At 33.2% G+C, this 19,694-nt stretch overlaps 1 protein-coding gene and 1 long non-coding RNA gene across 3 annotated transcripts in view; one reads left to right on the forward strand and one right to left on the reverse strand.

Moving 5' to 3' along the window:
• Positions 1-19,694, reverse strand: part of LOC126739056 (uncharacterized) — a 782,471-nt gene that overhangs the window by 477,717 nt on the left and 285,060 nt on the right. The gene's annotated exons all lie outside the window — the stretch shown is intronic.
• LOC126739074 (uncharacterized) lies at positions 303-1,210 on the forward strand. The gene is made up of 3 exons (XR_007661540.1): positions 303-613; positions 672-815; positions 1,070-1,210. It is a non-coding gene; the product is annotated as an uncharacterized LOC126739074 (long non-coding RNA).

Consider the following 19,694-nt stretch of genomic DNA (forward strand, 5'->3'; position numbering starts at 1 on the left):
GTCTTTCCCTAAAATTTGGTCGATAATTTTTTTTTTTGTTTTATCACATTGCAACTTACAATAATATATATAGTAATTTTCACCACATATTAATTCATTACTGTAAGTTTTTTTGCTTTTTGGTTAAATATCAAATACTTATCATAGATTGCCTAATATATGCCCAAAGGGAACAATGGATTTTATTAATGGAAATCAACACAATTAAACAAAACATATTTGTTTGTTCAGATCACATTCTTAGAAGTGATTTCTTATATAAGGAAGATAATATTATCAGTAGCCAGACTTTATTAAAAAAATCAGCTCTACCTCAAAGGTAATTTTTTTTAAATATATTTTTCTAGTATAAAAAAATCGTCAAAAAAAGGATTAGTGTTACTCATATAAGCTTTATTTATACCTAATACTTATTAAATTAGGTATGTATGTAAAACTATTTTTTTACTAGGATTTCTGATGCACTGGTTAAAAACACAGCAGCCGATAATTCAGTTAATTTACCAAGTGATTTATCCTTCAAAGCTGCAGGGGTAGCTTTCCTAAAGAGTGCAAAAACTTCTTTAGCTTCCAAAATGGTATATAGTACAAACAGTGAAGCTAATATAGACAAGTATGGATAATTAAAGTAGATTAATATTCTTGATACACCAAATTTTGTATAATTACAGATCTGATCATTCATCATCAACAATAACTGCATCTGAGATTAATAGTTCTACAGTAACCGAGGGGTCTAGGTCAACAATTACTATTTCTCATCTAAGCCGTTTTTGTTTAACTGCTACACATTCCCTGACTCTGCCAAGGAAAAGGTAAAAATACACTCAAAATAGACTACTAGTTTTATGCCATGTATCATCCTATTCTATATATCTTATTTAAAAGTGATATAGTATTTTATTGTGTTATATTTGTTTAATTAAATGCAATTAATCAAATGTCTGATATTACAAAGATTCTTTATAATAACATACATTTTATTGATCAATTGGACTATTATAATACATTTTTTTAATTTTTTCTTTTTAATTTTGGTAATACTATATTTTTATGTATATTATTCTAGGGTAAAATCAAAATGATATCCTGAGGACCTAAGCACTGATGATTCCACCGTTTCAAAAGCTAAATCACTTGTTACCAAATTATGGAAAAAAAATAAAGAACAAAAAATTAAAATTCGAAGATTGCAATAAACAAATTTGCCACAAAGAAATTGAATTAGATGTCTCAATTCATTATTTAAATACTTAAGAAATAATAACATGATTTTCAAAAAAGTCCAACATACTACATATTTTGTTTGACTTGTAAAAGTATTTGTTTGTATATTACTACTAATAAACTAATCTAATCTATTGTACATAGTCTTTATTCTTAGGTAAGCTTTGTTTTTTAGTATAAATTAATATGATATAATATTTGGTATTAGGTATTATATAGGTCACTGTTAAATGTCTTAAAACCATTGTCATACTCATAATAAAAATCTTATAACCTATAAAAAACCTGCAACTCCTTCACAATTTGAACATCCTTGTAGTTTTAACTCTTCCGCTGAATCAATACTGTCCCTTTGAAAAAGTCAGCACCATAGAAGTATATATTATGTGATATAAAGTAAGTGATGTAAAACTGAGTTTTGTCCAATATAATAATAACAATAAAATTTTGCAAAATGTTAATAATTTGTGTCTTAAAACATGATTTATTAAGAAATCTATAATATTAATAAAATATTGAATTTCCATAAAAATGCTTTGACAAAAATGGTGCCTTTTATTAGGACCTTCCTCTAATGAAGTTCGTTAAAAAAACACATAAATAGCTCATAAATGGTAATATTACTAATACTCAAACTCTATAATAATTAATAAAAATTTATCAGGTAAATATTTGTTGCGACGTCACTGGTAGAGAGTGCTTGTATCAGTGGCAACAACAATGCGATCGAGCGGCGTTGCGATGCCATTACCGTTTTCTCGTTTTTTCGTATTTTATTTTCATTTATTTAAAGTTAATATTGACTTTGATATAGAGTATTTTATCAAATTTATTTTAAAAAAAATGCTTGATATTTTATTAAAGGCGAGCAGTAGTATTGTTTTGAGCCTTCGGAAACAACTGAACATTTTTATGATATTATAAAGTGATTTTTGCCATTTATCTATAAGCATTTGGCATCATTGCATCAGAGATGTTGCAAGCAAACAAACCTGTCCATAGTTCCACGGCATGCTACTTCTAGCCTTTCAATGTTCTAAGTAGAAGACATTTTAGAATTTTTAAAAAGAAGATTTCAGTCACTTCAAGCACTCAACTCAGAAAAAAAAGATAGATTCCCAAGAGATCAAGTATGCCAACTATGCTACCGAGGACATAATATTTGGCGCTGCAATCTATTTTTGCGCCAATCACCAATGGACCGAATGAAGATGATAAAAGATCATCAACTATGTACCAGATGTTTAAGCCATAATTCGAGAGATAGTTGCACCGCAACAAGCAACTGCAAAATCTGCAGTGGACCCCACAATACTTTACTACATCAAGACCGACAAGCCACTTCAAACGCAAGAAATGGAAACTCCACCTCAAGGCCACAGAACTACCAAAACAGCTTCAGGAGAAACAACGAACCGAACTTTAGGCCCAATATTGTCAACTCTAGATACAATGAATCGAACACAAGAAACAACAATTCAAGAAATCACCCCCAAAACACTCACCACGCAGCTGAAGAAAGAAACAATACCGATAAAAAAGAAGTTCTACTGGCTACAGCGCTAATACAAGGCACATCATACGATGGCACGTCCCATTTATTAAGAGTGTTAATTGATCAAGGCTCCCAGTCGTCATTTATTTCTGAAGAGGCTGCACAAGCATTAGCTTTACCAAGACAAAAAATACGCGCCGAAATATGAGGAGTCGGCGACAATGAATCAAGTGTTTCCAAGTCAAAAATAAAAGTCCAATTAAGGCCAAGATTTCCCAGCGACTACATACGAATTGCTAGTATTACCAAGGATTACGAAGGCGCTCCCGAATGAACCGTTAAACGAGATAGACGCAGGAGAATGGGAAAATACTATTCTGGCAGACCCCACATTCAATACAACGAGGCCAATCGACGTACTACTAGAAGCAGAAGAACACGGGAAAATAATACTAGAAGGGCTCAAAAAACGCGATGGACTAATAGGACAAAAAACAGAATTTGGTTGGATTATTTCTGAAACAATGATCATCAGTGAAAAGAGTAAACACCTACAAATAAAGAGCATGATATCAAGAACAGAAGAAGATAATCAACTGACCAAATTTTGGGAAATAGAAGAAGTCTCATGTCAACAGCAAATCAGGCCAGAAGACCAAGTGTGTGAGGAACTCTTTCAAAAAACAATAAAAAGAAACAAGGATGGAAGTTATACAGTGAAGCTGCCCTTCAAAGAGTATCCACCGCAATTAGGAGAATCAAAATCCCGAGCCATAGCAAGATTTCAACAATTAGAGAAAAAGTTTGTAAAAAATAAGAGCCTCTACGACCAGTATCGACAATTTATGGAAGAATACATAAGGCTTGGGCACATGGAAAGAGTGCCCAAATACGCCTATAATCAAGGAAAATATTACATACCTAATCAAGCTGTCACAAGAGAAGAAAGTACAATTACGAAACTTAGAGTAGTCTTCGACGCATCATGTAAAACGACCAACAAACAAAGTTTAAACGAAAACATGCATACCGGACCCAGATTACAAAATGACCTGGCAGACATTCTACTACGCTGGAGAAAACACAGACTTGGATTTATAGCAGACATAGAAAAAATATATAGACAAATAAAAGTGGATAGTGCAGATCAGGAATATCAAAGCATTGTCCGGAGAGAGCATCCAGATGAACCACTACAGGAATTCCGATTAACCACAGTAACATACGGAACAGGCCCGGCACCATTCTTAGCCATAAGAACTCTTCACCAACTAGCTCAAGATGAACAAAGAAACTTTAAAAAAGCATCGAAGATTATCCTGGAAGACTTTTATGTTGATGACGTACTTTCGGGTGCTAACAGTGTCACGGAAGCACAGGAATTTCAAAATAAACTAATAAAATTACTAAAATCTGGTAATTTTACACTGAGAAAATGGTCCAGCAATTCCAAAGACCTTCTACAAGAACTCCCAGAAAAGCTAAAAGAAAAGAGCACTGTTGAAATTGGTGAAGAAGAGGTCAAGAAATCACTAGGAATATTATGGAGTCCAGCTGATGATAGCTTCCATTTTAAAGTCAATGCAATAACAAGAACCAGCAACACTAAAAGGCAGATGCTGTCAGAAATCGCAAAGATATTTGACCCATTAGGATGGTTAGCACCCTTTACCATTCGAGCAAAACTAATCATTCAGGATCTGTGGCTTCAAAAATTAGCATGGGATGACATTGTCGAAGGAGAACCCTACAAGAAGTGGGAAAAATTTCAAGAAGAAACAACCAGCATTTCAAAAATCAGAATTCCAAGATGGATCCAATACGACAACCAAGAAATTAATCTGGTGGGATTCTGCGATGCGTCCGAAAAGGCATACGGTGCAGTAATTTACAGTATAACGAAGAGTGGAAATGAGATTAATATTACTATGCTACAGGCCAAATCCAAAGTGGCTCCAGCAAGAAACCGGACTACCCTTCCAAAACTAGAACTATGTGCTGCCGTACTACTCGCTAAATAAATGGACAAAACAAAAAAGGCCCTAAAAATAGAATGCAAAGAAGTCTATGCCTGGATAGATTCAATGATCACACTAGGCTGGATTAAAGGAGATACTACAAGATGGAACACTTTCGTCGCCAACCGAGTCTCCGAAATTGTGAAACTAATACCAGCGCAGAAGTGGAACCATGTCAAATCTCAAGATAATCCAGCTGACGTAATATCAAGAGGCATGGTAATTACCGCTCTAAGAGAATCAAAATTATGGTGGAAAGGACCGAATTGGCTGTGCAACCGAGAAGAATGGCCTATAAACAGTGAAATCCCCGAAATTGACGAAGGACTAAAGAAGATCAACTGTCATGAAGCATGTATAACTACACAAGGGGAGGATTGAAGCCGTTTTTCGTCATTGACTAAAATGCTACGAGTTCTTTCAGTATGTAGAAGAATGAGAAAAGACTCTCCAAAAGAAAATCTAAGTCCAGCAGAACTAGAATCGACATTACAAGCCGTCATCCGAGGTGTACAAGAGTCAGAGTTTGCAGAAGAAACCAAAATACTTAAGCAACGTAAAAGAATTGACAAAAGAAGCAAATTACAAAACCTATACCCAATATTGGTTCAAAATGGAATAATGCGTGTAGGAGGAAGACTCAAGAATGCTAATATACCAATCGATCAAAAACATCCAATCATATTGCCCAGAAATAGCCATCTAACAAAACTTATCATAAGAGATGCCCATGAGAAAACATTGCACGGAGGAAACCAACTAACTTTGGCCTACATTAGGCAGAAATTTTGGATTATCAATGCAAAACGGACAATTGCAACAATGATAAACAAATGCATAAAATGTATCAGATATAAGCAGCAAGCAGCACAACAAATAATGGGAGATCTACCGAAAGAAAGAGTCACACCATCACCCCCGTTTTCTCATACTGGAATCGACTACGCAGGCCCTATATTCATCCGAACAACAAAAGGAAGAGGTCATAAATCGTACAAGGGATACATAGCGATTTTTGTGTGCATGGCAACCAAGGCAATTCATATTGAAATAGTAAGTGACATGACCACAGAGACTTTCCTGGCAGCATATAGAAGATTCATTTCACGAAGAGGACAATGCACAGACAGTGATAATGGAACCACGTTTGTCGGAGCAGCAAATCACATAGAAGACGAAGTACTAAAAATAACTGAAACACAAGAAGTACAAGATGCAATTAGCACCACAGGGACAAAATGGCATTTTATTCCACCCTCCTCGCCACACTTTGGAGGACTGTGGGAAGCTGGGGTTAAATCAACAAAACACCACCTACGAAGAATCATTGGAGAAATGACATTAACATTTGAAGAATTGTCAACGTTAGCATATCAAATTGAAGCGTGCCTGAACTCTCGGCCACTGTATGCAATAAATGACGCTACAGACAATGAGACAATACTCACGCCAGGTCATTTTTTAATTGGAAGGCCACTAGTAGGCCCATTTGCATGGTCAGAGACAGACATAAATGGTTCTATGTTTCAGAGATGGAAGTTAATTCAAAAAATGAAGAAGGACTTCTGGAAAGTATGGTCAACAGAATACCTAAGTAGACTACAAATGCGATACAAATGGAAAGAAGACAAAGAGAATCTGAAAATAGGGACAGTAGTGCTTATCAGAGAAGACAACATTAACCCAGCAAGATGGCCATTAGCGAAAATAACCAAAGTGCACCCAAGTGATAACAACAAAGTTCGAGTAGTCACCCTCCGAAAAGGAAATACGGAAACAAAAAGGGCAGTAACAAAATTAAGCCCGTTACCATGCGAAAAGGAACAAGACTATCATCAACCCGCAGAGACAGTAAAAAGCAATGTAACAACATCAAGGAACGATCCAAAATTTCAGCGTAGCCGACATCCAAAACATGGAATTACGCTATTAAACATCCTGCTATGTTTCACCATTTTTATGCCAACAAGTGGGACAGCAAACTATGCAATCAAGCAACCCGCGAAAGGCCTATTTATCGAGCATTTGGGAACATCCAGAATCGAAAGAGGAGAATTTAGGCTTCAACTCAATATCAACAAAAGTCGAATTGATGATGACAGTAAAAAGGTCTCACAAGTAATAAGTCGATTCGAAAGCCTATGTGAGGAAGCAAAACAACTTTCAACAGCAACAAACTGTCAAACATTGGCACACCATCTTCTAGATAAATTGCAGTTGCGCCCCCTAGCGGTCATTTTAGAAACTTGAAAATATTTCCCATTTCTCTTGGCCATTTTAGTAATAAATTTTTTTATCGCAAGCTTCTACGATGAATAGTTTCCCAGATACAGTACCTCGCATTCTTATTTGGCCACCCTGTACAATACATATTTGTAGGTCTGCCATCAGAAGCACGAAAGACCAAATGTCAAAGAAAAGGGAAGAAAATTTCTGTTTAACCGACTTCAGTTTCCCGAAGGAATAAAACTATCAGGGAGAAGACTGCAACAAGCTGGCCGGAAAATTAATACATTGGATAAAAAAAAAATAAAAACACCTCATGCTCTAAACAAATCTGTTGAAATGAACGTTCTTCTAGGAGATAATAAACATAAGAAATAATATACATACCTAATCAACTTTTAGTTGGAATTTATATAAGTTTTATTTGTTAAAAAGTAAAAGTCAAATTACAGACAATAGTTTTTGATATTATGTTTAATAGTCGCATTACTTGGTACAGGGTTATTCATTATTTTTTGACACCCATCTACAGGGTTAATTAGAAGCGGTAGAACAAAAACTTTAAATATAAAAGTTTTAGGGTTTTATATGTATTATCTTTTAGGGATGTCAACAGAAAAAAAAAGATTTTGGAAATATAAAAAATTACGTAACCTATACTTTTTTTTATGGAACACCCTATATATTATTGGCTTGAATAAAAAATCTTTATATTCTGATTTCAAAAATATATAATATGTTGACATTTGATTCAGCCGTTTTTGAAATATTCCAGTTTAAAATTCTCCGTTCATTTGCGAAATAGTTGGTAAAATAGTCAAGTGCGCCTTGACTGGCAATCGTTTATCAACGGTAGTTATGGCTACTGCATCCAAATTATTTCATTTAGAACAAAAACTAGTCAGTAAGTTGTTAAAGCTGTTTTACCAAATATATCTATTGTATAATAGTAAATTAAATTAAACTGGAATATTTTCAAAACGGCTGAAACAAGTGTCAACATATTATATATTTTTGAAATCAGAACAAAAAGATCTTTTATTCAATCAAGTCAATAATTTATAGAGTGTTCCATTTTTTACTGCTTCTAATTAACCCTGTAGATGGGTGTCAAAATATAATGAATAACCCTGTACAAAAATAATCATGTTAAGTGCAGACGGTATAGATGTAAAGTTTATCTATATTATCCTAAGTTATCAAGGCAACGTTTGGCTTTCCGAGATATCCATAATGGGTGCAGTTAATGAATATGCGTCCGAGCTCCTAGAAGGCTAGTTAATATTGCTTTTTCTTGAAATGACTTTATTGCGGAATAATTGTTGAACAGCTTCAATTGCCCAATTTGACGTATGGCCAATAATAAAATAATACGGCCCAATTATGCCATCAGCAGACATAGCAGCCCATACGACCACTTTGGGGCTATGCAGTGGACGTTCGTGTTTTCTGCGAGGATTAACGTCAGACCAGTATCTGCAATTTTGCTTATTTACGTGGCCATTTACATGAAAATTAGCCTCATCACTGAATAAAATGTTATTGAAATCGACGAATCGTTCCATCATTTCATTGACAAATTCTAACCGTGTATTGTAATCCCTCGGTTTTAATTCCTGCACTAACTGTATCTTATATGCATGCAGACGCAAGTCTTTGGTCAAAATTTTATGTAAAGATGATCTTTTGAGAGTAGTCGTCTGACTTCGCTTCCGTACAGATAAGGTTGGACTCTCTCTGACTGATTGACGTACTCGTTCGATGTTTTCTGCACTTCTTACGATTCGTGGGCAGCCTGGATTATGAATTTTCACTGTGGATCCAGTAGCTTTAAATATTCTGATCCATTTTCTAATAACATCAGGACTAGGTGATAATTGAATATCATGTAATTGGTAATGAGCGCGATGCGAGAAGGCGTGCTGTCACGATTAAATTATTGTTTTGGTAAAATGCACGTACACAAAATGCGCATTGCTCTCCGGTAAACGGCTCCATTGTAACTGAAATTCCTTGAACCCGTTTACATTTTAACTCCCACCGTAAGTGGCGGCGTTGTCACGTCTGAGATTAAATGCACCATTAAAGTGCTGATACCGTATTTGGACACCTTGTATTTCGTTTGATAACAAACACTTTAATACCAAAAAAACAATAAAAACTTCTTAATGCTACCAACTTATATACAGTTTTACTATAAACTAGCAAAATAATAACACCTAGGTACGTGTATTTCACGCGTCGTACGACGCGCAAGGGTGTCAAATAAGCATGAATCTGATTTTACCACAAAAATTCCATATATGGTGCAATTTAAGGGGTTTCTGCACTAAATGACATTTACTAAATAATATTTACCTATAGACATTTTTTTGAGATTACTTTCATTTTGATATTTTTGGTCGATAGAGGGTTTCTGAAATAATCGGTTCAGTTGTATGCTAATGATGTAAATAAAATACTTAACTACAACGTATACGTACAAATTATAAATGTAAATGATAAATAAATATTCCCTACAAGTATTAAACCAATTGAGGGAATTTCATTTAAAGTTTTGAACGTTGAAGTTTTTCTAGTTAAAATTAAAACCTATAATTAAAATAATTTTAAAAATAATTAATTGCTTTATTTAAACAAAAATCTAATTAAAAACTTAAGCGTAATGTAAAATAGATGTTGTTTTTAAAGCCCTTTAAAACGTGCCACGTGCACAGTTTACCAATCGGATTCAATTATTGTTATTCTGCTTAAAAATTCTTTACCGTTTTCGCTTTACATAAACGATGTGATTACTGATTATATCGTCGGGTTACAAGTAAAATACATTAAGTCAAAAAATGTACTTACGAGTAATTTCGTTGCAAAGTCTTTAGTTTTACATTTTTTAAAATATTTACATGTCTTAAATAAAATTTGGTTTTTTAAAAATTTTAATTTTTTTTTGCATGTATATGGAGTAATAAGACTTAATAACCTCCTCAGACCCCAGGTATCATATATGATACATGAGGATTTAGTTTTTAAATGTTAAGGGTTTAAATGTAATAATGTTCTTGCTTTTTTATTGTTATATATTGACGGCAGGTAGCACATAAAACATGTGTAATAAAAAAATTCTCTCTTAGTAATCTAATAGTGCCGCAAATGGTAGACTTAGTAAAGGTATCACCCATAGATGTGGACTTGGATTTGGTTAATATTAACCTTGATCAACAGGATGGATTAGAAAGTATAGAGGATATGGAGATGGCAGAAAATATGAGTGATTCTTCGGATGACGAGCCTCTTGCCCATTATTTACCAAGCTATAAAAAAACTTGGTCCCGTGTCCGGGAATTTGAACCATTCCAGTTTAACTTTAAAAACGAGAACATTTCCACTCAGTTAAATCAACCAAGTATATACCTTAGAAAATACATTTCTGACACTTTCTTTGAACAAATGGCACTTTTCACATTTTTGCGTGAGGTTATTGAGACAGGCCGTTCCCTTGAAACTTCTGAATATGAATTGCGAAAATTCTTTGGAGCTTCCATGTTGATTGGAATTTATGGTCTACCGAGAATAAGGATGTACTGGGCGCGAATTACAAGAGTATCCATTGTTTCAGACACAATTTCAAGAAATCGGTGCTTTATATTGCGATCACGGGTAAAACTTGTAGAAGATGAGAGGGTTACCAATGAAGAAAAAATAATAGATAGATTGTGGAAAGCAAGGTCTTTATTGGACATGGTGCAAAGAGGATGCCGTTTAAATGAACGAACGAAAACAGTGTCAATAGATGAACAAATTATTCTTTTTCATGGCCAAGTAAAAATGCGACAATTTGTTAGGGGTAAGTCAATTCCAGTGGGAAATTCCATTGGACTTTTATCTCTATGAAGGAAAAAGATCATCTGTCGAATCATCGCTATTTAAAACACCAGAAAAACTAGACGTAGGTGGCAGAATGGTGCTGAAGCTGACCGAAACTTTGCCGATAGGAGTATCAGTGTATACTGACCGTTATTTTACTTCAATATCTTTGATTAATGTTTTTTTGTCAAGACAAATAACTTTGGCTGGTACAATAATGGCTTCTACAATTCCCAAAAATGCAATTCCGCAAACTGATAATCAATTAAAAAAATTGGGTCATGGATCACATGACTCACTCAAGAAAGGAGATGGAAAAATTATTCTGACTAAATGGTTTGATTCGAAACCAGTATATTTTGCTTCCTCCTGCTCTGGTATTGAACCCCTGGGTAGTTGTAAAAGGTGGTCAAAGACCGAAAATAAATATATTAGAATTAATCAACCCGCAATAGTTACGATGAGAATATGGGAGGCATCGATTTATTAGATAGGGTAAAACACCCAATTGTTGGCACTTGACCAAATATTGGCACCCTTAGTAGTTTTCTTTGAATAAAAAAGTCGAATTTAAATTAATTTAAATTCTAAGAAAATAGACAAATAGCGGCAACCCTGCCGAATAACCAGACTTCATTGTTCACGTTGTGTAATATTGTTTATGGCTTTAGCCGGTAAAAGTGTAGTGAGATGATGTGAATTCTATCAAAAATTAGCGTCAAGGTAAGAATCTGTTTGACAATTATGTAATATTTTGGTACTTTGGACAGAAGAATTACCTGTAGTAGATATTTGATTTGTTGGATAAAGCGTAAATTAAAGCTAAAAAATGATTTAACCCATTCTAACCTAACATTTTTTCTCTTTTTTAATGGTGCCAATTATTGGGCATGATAATTGATGATTTTCCAATTCTTTGGCACCCATGCCAACTATTGGATTTAGCATTTTAATTAGCACTCTAATGATTGGCACCATGATTACACTCCTACCTTTTTTATATCTACTGTAACTCCGACTTTGCATTTTTTCTGTAAACTTTTCAAATTTTTTCCTCCTTATAAAATCCCTTAAGTGAAATTAATCTACCTAAATTTGTATTATTTCTAGATGGGAAAAATTACAAAGAAAAATAAAAAAAATGCTATTAAAAAATATAGTGAAGAAATAATTCAAAAAGCTTTGAGCAAAATTAAAAACGGCGCAACAAAAAAGTCTGTAGCCAAGAAGTACCAAATCCCTAGATCTACTCTCCAATTCCGATTGGGAGCTAAATTTTCCAAAGCTAGACCTGGTCCAAATACTTACCTGACTGAAAATGAGGAAAAGCTGCTCGTAGCTTGGATTCTCGAAAGTCAGAAAAAAGACTTTCCAAGACGGAAAATTGATTTACAGATATCAGTGAAACAGTTTTTAGATGATGATAAACGTCCAAATCCATTTAAAAATAACATGCCAGGTATCTTTTTCTTATTCCTTTACAAATTTATTTTAGTTGATTTTATAATTTATAATAACCTGCATATTATTTTTAGGTGACCACTGGTATAGGTCATTCTTAAATCGACATCCTATTTTATCTCATCGCACACCAGAAGCAGTAACAAGTGCATCATCTAACGTTTCTGAAAACGATATTAAAAAATGGTTTGGGGATATAGAAACGTACCTAAAAAGTAAATGATACTTTTCCATTTTGGAAGATCCGCGACGAGTGTATAATGGTGATGAGACATGTTTTTTGTTTTTCCCAAAACTTGGAAAAGTTCTAGCAGCAAAGTCTGACAAAAATGTTTATGAAGTTGACAGGGGCCAGGCAAAGCAAAATCTAACAGTAATGTTTAGTTTTTTGGCCGCAGGGGATGTGACTCCGCCTCTAATAATATTTCCCAATAAGAGAATATCAAAAACTTTATCAGACAGTGTTCCAGATCACTGGATTATATCAAAGAAATATTTCATAAAAACCTTGTGAAACAGCAAATTTTATTTCCAGTTATTTTATTTGTTGATGGACATGCAACACATCTCACCTATGAGCTTAGTAAAGTGTGCAGTCAGTTGCAAATAATTTTAGTGGCCTTATATCCCAACTTAACAAGAATTATGCAACCGGCAGACGTTTCTTGTTTAAGCCGCTAAAAACATTCTGGAAGTACGAAGTACTAAGCTGGAGAAGAGAAAATCCATATTGCCAATTAGGAAAACATCACTTTGCTCCCATATTGGATAAAGCACTAAAAAATTTAAAGGGCGAGGCTATAGTCAACGGTTTTAAAAGTTCTGGTTTGTTTCCGTGGAATCCAGAGAGTATTGATTATTCTAAATGTCTCGGTAAGAAACAAAGGGAAATTGAACATCTAGAGGAAATTAAAACCGACAAAAAAATCGACTATGATTTATTTTGCAAAATGCTAAATACTGATCTTCTTCAAGAGCTTGAAACCGGAAAAGCTGTTGAAAATCATAAAAATTGTAAATATTTTGACATTTTAAGAAACATTTACTCCAAGCTTAAACCATCCAGCGCTTTAAATATCTCTATAGTAGAAAATAGTCTTATAGAGGTTGAGCAGGAAATAAATGAATATGAAATAGGGGTTGCAGAAATTGAAGAAAATGTTCAATATCTTGAAGAAGAAATACTTAACATGCCTGTAGTTTTTGAAATTGCTCGGATGGATAATATTGATGAATTTCCTGAAAGTGATGAAATATTAGAAGACAAATATGATGATCATGATGAAGATGGACAATCGACAAATTTGGAAAATATTAAAATTAAAAGTCCTAAAAAAACAGAATCTAAAATCTCGAACGAAGATGTTTACACACCTGAAAAGAAGAAACCAAAATTGATTATATCTCAAAATATCATATTAAAAAGTGCAAATGACTTCATGCTTGAAACACATAAAAGTGATGATAATGTGGATCCTGTGCCGAACGCATTAAATATAACACACTACTTAGAAAAGCCTAAAACACCTGAAAGAAGCGGAAAGAGGACATCTAGAAGAACATCATTTGTTTTAATTTCCTCTGACTATAAAAAAAGTCTTCAAGAAAAGGAAGAAATAAAAATGAAAAGGAAAAGAAAAAAGAAGAAAATAAATTAAAAAGAGAAGAAAATGCATTGGAAAAGGAAAAAAAGAAGAAAGAAAATGATTTAAAAAAAGAGGAAAACAAGCAAAAAAGAGTGAAAAAACTACAAGCAAAAAATAATATAACAAAAGAAAAGGACAAAGGTGTAAAAAAATTAAATATGTCTAATTACTCAAACATTTTTTCAGAAGCGGGTCCAAGCTCTCAAATAAATAATATACAGGTTGCAAAAAAGAAAAAAACCCATGTCAGAAATTTATTTGAGAGTGAAAGTAAAGAACAAGAAGGCACTGTAAAATTGAACGAGTCTATTTTGAGTCAAAATACCATAACAAAAAATGGATTTTGCTTTATATGTACGTACAATATTAGTATCATTAATTTTGCTGTAAAATGTTCAACTTGCACCAGAAATTATCATTATAAATATTTATTGAAACACGAGATATATCATGACAACTTTGTATGTAAAAGTTGTGATTTTAAAAATAAAACTTCATAAGTTAACTGCATGTTATTGCCCTATTTTAGTTTAAAATCATTTTTTGTTTTTTTTTTTTTTATTTTGTTCTATGCTAAATTTATAAACTGGATGACTGTTAATTTAGTTAGTCTAAATTTTTAATACATAAATAGTACAGTATAAGGGTACACAAGGCATAAATAGGTACATTTCTCAATAAATGTTTCTTTTAAAATTTGTTTCGCTTTTATTATTTCAGGTGAAATAGGGTGCCAACAATTGGAGTTTTTTTAGTGCCAACAATTGGCTCTAAGGTGCCAACTATTGGAAATTTGCTAAATTTGAGAATTTTTGCAGTTTCAACTAATTTTTGATAAGTATTTCGAGTTTTTCTTGTTATTGTTTAACTCTTTAGAGATTTTTATTTGTCAAAAATTGTGTAAAGTGTCTCTATTTCATATATTTTTTTTCTTATGAAAAAAAACTTGTAGCTATCTCCTTAAGGTGCCAACAATTGGGTAGTTTACTCTAGGGTCATTGGAAAGTATGCAATGCGTGGACGTACCAAAAAGTGGAGAGTACGTACAATTTATCATTTTTTGAATTTTGCCGTAGCTGCGTCTTGGCTGGAATACCGACAAAATGCTATTGCAGAAGGCTTGCGGAGAAAAGAAATCTTAGATTACCTTGAACTCAAATTATCAATTGCCAAAACTCTCGTTTACACTGATATTCCTCAAGCAGATTGCGAGCAAAGTGATTCTGATGAAGAGCAGGTAACGCCCCGAAAACAAAGGAAAATTTAGCCTATTCCAGATAGAAGAGAGATGAAGCAGGGAAACACTCATCTACCAGTATTTATCAAACACGACCAGAAATCCAGATCAAAATGTCGATATCCGAAATGTGGTAAATTGACATTTTTTGTATATATATATTTATATACAGTGCTTTTCTTTGAAGTCCCCCCCCCCCCCATTTATTTTTTGAACAAGTCAAAAAAAATTTTTGAAACTTGTCATAAGTAAATTGGTCTATAGATACTATTTTTCACTGTAAACTAGGTAGTTGTAAATTCCAAGATGGCGGCTGGGCGACATCTTAAGAAAAAATTTTAAATAGAAAGGGGGGTCGTGTGGTACCTCATTTTAAAGGTCTCAATGAGTACTTTATAACCTTGAAATATTAGACCCATATCTTAACTCGTTTCAAAATGGCGCCTAATAAAAAAGTATTTTTTTTATTTTAACGTTTTACATTTTTATGATTTTTGAATAGGTAAAAATCAGTGTACGAAAATAAATGCGTCACTATTTTATTTTTACATAAAAACGACAGTTCTAAATGTTAAAATAACACATAATATGCATAATATGCATAAATGCATTAAATAGAAATCTTGTGTTACCTCATTTAAAAGGTTTTATTGAGTACTTTTAATATTTATTACATGGACTCGGTGGACTCCGTTTTGACCTGTCTAAAAGTAACAGCCAAAAAAATACACTGTTGCGATTTTATTAACGTTTTTAATAATAATATACAAATAATTTATAATTTTTGAATTTTGGATTTAAAGATTAACTTAACACACTAAACAATATCTAACAATGACCGATACAAGAGTAATTTACCGGTTAAGGAAAAATATTTTAAAATTTTTTTTTGAGTTTTTTTAATAGCTATTTGGTTTTTGGAATGTCTAAATAATGTTCAATAACCTTTAACGTGAAATGTGATATACGAGGGCGGTTCAGTAAGTCTTTAGAAACCAAAAAGTTAATAAATATTAAATAAAATATTAAAAAAATTATAAATATTAAAAGTACTCAATAAAACCTTTTAAATGAGGTAACACAAGATTTCTATTTAATGCATTTATTCAAGATGGCGCTTATGTATTATTTTGACATTTAGAACTGTCATTTTTATGTCATAATAAAATAGTGACGTATTTATTTTCGTACACTGATTTTTACCTATTCAAAAATCATAAAAATGTAAAACGTTAAAATAAAAAAAAATACTTTTTTATTAGGCCGCCATTTTAAAACGGGTTAAGATATGGGTTTAATATTTCAGGGTTATAAAGTACTCATTGAGACCTTTAAAATGAGGTACCACACGACCCCCCTTTCTATTTAAAATTTTTTCTCAAGATGTCGCCCAGCCGCCATCTTGACACTTACAACTACCTAGTTTACAGTGAAAAATAGTATCTATAGACCAATTTACTTATGCCAAGTTTCAAAAATTATTTTTGACCCGTTCAAAAAATAAATGGGGGGGGGGACTTCAAAGAAAAGCATGGTATATATATTTTTGTAACTTTTTTTGTATTTATTTAAACCCAAGGTATCAAATATGATACCTTACTTTTTACAGTAAAAAACAAAAAAAAAAATATTTTTTTTGATATTTTGTTGTTTTTTGGGCCCAACACTTTACAAAAAATTACGTGTTTTAAAAATATATGTTTTCATTTCACCTTGGGTCTAAGGAGGATAAACAGAATAATGAAACTTTTTAAAATACATTTATTTGAGGTTATTAATAAACAATACATTAACTGCATACAGTGTATTTTGCATGTAAGGGTTGACTAGGTGTATTTTATTTGTATTTTTTTAAATAATAGACTTATTGTACTTCTTTTAACTTTTATTTTAGCAAAATGAATACCTAAAATTAACACTTTACATGGGAAGATAAGCACTAGTGTTAGTATGGTACTAAAAACAAACTTTAAGTCAAAAACTCTAAAACTATTTTATACATTAAACTATCTAATCTATGTTTTGGTCTTCTGGGTCAGTATCATTTTCAGCTGGTTCGGCTGTTATATCTTAAACCGAAGATGAATAAGGCAAATTGTGATACCAGTCACGTAGTGTCGGCGGAATAATGTTTCTGTCGCAATGCTTTAGAAGATCTTTTTTTTAGCCACCGATATCGGTAGTTGTCTTTGATATAATGGCGGAATTGTTATATCTTCAAAGCTTCTCTCCTTAGTCATTCCATTCGAAGCTCGTCTGGTCAATCCAATATTAATTTGTTCATACTCATCGACAAAATCATACTTATACTGAACTATATTTGGGAACTGCTTATAATATTTAAAACATTTTACTTGGAAAGAATTGAAAAAATAGACTTTAAAAAAAAATCTGTTATTAATTATACTGCACCTAAAATAAAAAAAAAAACGATTTCGACCCAGACTGATAAAAGTCCTGAAATGTCTACATCATCAAAAACTCAGAAAACTTCTTCAAAACAAATCCCCGTGATGAATGGCAGTACACTGTTGTAGAAAACATACCTGCCTACTATACTCAGAGCCAACTAGCACACTACATTAAGATTAAACTTGGCACCAACGACTTTATTCGATGTTTTCCTATGCTTAAGGATGGATACAGTTTACCCTCTAGTTTTAAAGTCGGTGTGCAAAACAAGGATCTCCTGAAACGACTTAAAGAGACAAACATGTGGCCTGCTGGTACTGTAATAGATGGCCATAAAGCACATCCCTCCCAGCATATAGCCTTACCGCCAACCCCAATGTCCATTGCTGCCCGAGCAGCCTCCGATAACATTTCAAAGCAAGAAAAGCTGCTTAAGATCAACTCAGATAGGGAAGCCATGGCTGCTGGTAAGTCCTTAAACGATGAAGCCGTCAACATCAAGATTGTGAAGAAAGCCAATAACGATAGTGGTGGGCTCCATCTCGACCCAATGATCCCACTAATATTATGGCTCTCTCGTAAATCTGACATGGAAAATGATCGTTACTTGTTGGCTAGACTAAGAGATCTTTTACTCCTTAAATCTTTCAGACTTTACCTGGACTATATACATGATCAACCGACGAGTACATGTTTTGATGGAGAAACCAACACCAGCATTAAACTAATGCTTGCTGCTGAGGAACTGCCGACCGATCTGGTCTCGCTACGAAAGCTGTACATCCGGTTCCATGAGGCCTATGGTATTGGATCCACGGAAGTTAAAGAACACCTTTCTGCCTTTAGGACCTATTTTTCGTCGGAGAAGCTTTTGCGGCTCCAAAAAATTAGGGAAAGCCAAAATAATTATTTTTCTACTGGTTTGCCATCTAGAAAAAAATTTTAAAATACCTGACGCGACCAGAGGATCAAGCACCCTTTTTAAAATTGGTTGATAGTAAGCTTATTATTTTTCTTTTAAATATTCAGTCCTTAAGAGGGCGGTCTACCTGCGTAAAACGGGGTTAGCTCCTGTACCAAGACAAAAAAGTTAGAAAGCTCAAATTTTGTTTAGGGATTGTTTATTGGATTATCTAGGCGGGATGCTATTTAAAATTTTGAAAATCAAAAAAAACAATGTTGAAAATTTTTATTTTTTATTAAAACAATGTAAAATTGACCATCGTCTGTTCCTTAAATCTAATAAAACATAACACACGAAAGATATATGTTGTAAACATTTTTGGTTTCTTTTAAAACCTAACCCAAAAAATAATAATAATTTTGGCTAAAAATTGGGTCTCCATAGGATATTTAGGCAGATCTGGCAACACCGTTCTTGTTTCTTAGGACGCGCAATATTTGCCGATCAGCTTTCATTGGTCGAAACGGTTTCGATAAACGGGTAGTGCTAAGTAGTCTTGATTTTATTCTAAGTGATATTCGCAATTATTATTTTCCCTTATTTTATTAGTGCATTGTGTTTTGTACTTTCGTGATTGTGTACTTTCGTCGTTGTTTAAAAATTTTCGTTATGGGTCGTAATAAACGAAACGTTGTGGATAAAAAACATTTAGGTTTAGCTACTTTTCGTAAAAGTAAAAAACGTATTTCAAAATATATTACGATATTTAGTGATCGATTCCCTTATATATTTACGGTCGATACGAGTCTTTCCAGCACAGCCTCCGGTGGCCCGTTCAACAATCAATATTTGTCAGATAAAGATAGGAAAGTTCGGCGCAGATAACGTGAAACAGACGAAGATACGAGATTCTCTCGATGCTGCTGGGATTGAATTGTGGACGGGCCGGAAATAGGAAACACAGTCGCGCGCTCAAAAATAGGAAATGCAATTATTTTATACGTTTCATTACTTTTATTTTAGTTTTCTTCAAATAAACAAATATAAGCAAAATATTAACTTTTATTGTGTTCCATTATTTATAAACGTAATTTTTTATTAGATATTATATATTATACGACGTGTTACAAATTCCTAGCTCACTATTGGGATCTCGGTAAATATAAGAGTTACGACGATGGTTAAATTTAGGGCAAAGTTTCGCATT

The sequence above is a fragment of the Anthonomus grandis genome, chromosome 8, assembly GCF_022605725.1.
Source record: "Anthonomus grandis grandis chromosome 8, icAntGran1.3, whole genome shotgun sequence".
Taxonomy (NCBI): Eukaryota; Metazoa; Arthropoda; class Insecta; order Coleoptera; family Curculionidae; genus Anthonomus; species Anthonomus grandis.